Source organism: Cucurbita moschata, unplaced genomic scaffold, assembly GCF_002738365.1.
Source record: "Cucurbita moschata cultivar Rifu unplaced genomic scaffold, Cmos_1.0 Cmo_Scf01729, whole genome shotgun sequence".
Lineage (NCBI taxonomy): Eukaryota > Viridiplantae > Streptophyta > Magnoliopsida > Cucurbitales > Cucurbitaceae > Cucurbita > Cucurbita moschata.
In genome coordinates this window covers 1-1116 of record NW_019270244.1, presented here as the reverse complement: position 1 = coordinate 1116, position 1116 = coordinate 1, and the positions used below count along the sequence as shown (strand labels likewise).

The following is a 1116-nucleotide window of genomic DNA, read 5'->3' as shown; positions in this document are numbered from 1 at the left end:
TTTTTTTTTTTTTTTTTTTTTTTTTTTTTTTTTTTTTTTTTTTTTTTTTTTTTTTTTTCCTCCTCTTCTTCTTCTCTGTCCTCTGAAAACCGAAACCCAGTCGGTTTTGTTTTTTCCGATTTTCATATCTTTCGATCCGTAGATCGGATCAATATGATTCCTAGTATCCTTTTTATAATTTTTTTCTTGACCATGGAGGATTTAAGAACGCCGGAAGTTCGCTCACCGTTCTCGGATGACCCTCGGATCTCCGCCTTTGGGTTGAGGTCTCGGCCAAATTTCTTCACAGATTTTGAGCGTAATCCTCTGTAGATTAACATACTCAAATTTCAGGCTCTAACTCTTACTGTATCTAACAGATCTAAAGCAATTTCGAGAATCTGGATTCAAGAACTTTACCTTTAGATTTTTCCTCGTTTCTGGATGGTTTTGGACGATCTAAAAGTTAAGAATGTTCTTCTCTAAGTTCTGTGAAGATTTCATGAAGGCTCGACCGGAACCGGACTCCTCGTGGCCGGAGCGGCGGTTACCTCCCTCTCTCTCTAGAACTTTCCTTCTCTCTCTATAATTTTCTCTCTCACTATTTACATTCTTTTCTTTCCGCACTTTCTCCTTCTCTTCCTTTTCCCCTTTATTTTTTTCCTTTTTCTCTTTTATTCGTATGTTACTAAAAAGGAGGTATAATGACCAAATTACCCTCCAGGGATTTACCTGGACCATCCTTTTAGTTTTCTATCATTTTTCCTTTATATTTTTCTTCCGTTCTTTTATTCCTCATCATTTTTCTCTTCCGTCTCATCTCGGATTTTGGTCTTTAAGACCTTCAATAAAATTGAGAGAGATCGACTTTTAAGGTAAACTTAGATTTTAAACTTTCAATTGAGGCTCGGGTATTACAAATTCTCCCCTCCTTAAAAACTTTCGTCCTCGAAAGTTGATATCTCTCGGAAGAACTTGGGATAGACATTTCTCATATCTCTTCACCATCCCAGTTGCCTCTTCATCACAATGGGTATACCATGAGACTTTTACTAAGTGAACCACTTTGTTGCACAAGCACCTAGTGTCACGGTCTGACACAATAGAGACTGGCACCTCCTCAGGCATACTAACTCT

At 37.6% G+C, this 1116-nt stretch overlaps 1 long non-coding RNA gene across 1 annotated transcript; it reads right to left on the bottom strand.

Moving 5' to 3' along the window:
- Nucleotides 1–68: 68 nt before the first annotated feature.
- LOC111440734 lies at nucleotides 69–1110 on the bottom strand. Its single transcript, XR_002710015.1, has 2 exons — nucleotides 400–1110; nucleotides 69–306 (listed from the first exon to the last, which is right to left on the bottom strand). It is a non-coding gene; the product is annotated as an uncharacterized LOC111440734 (long non-coding RNA).
- Between the last annotated feature and the right edge of the window lie 6 nt (nucleotides 1111–1116).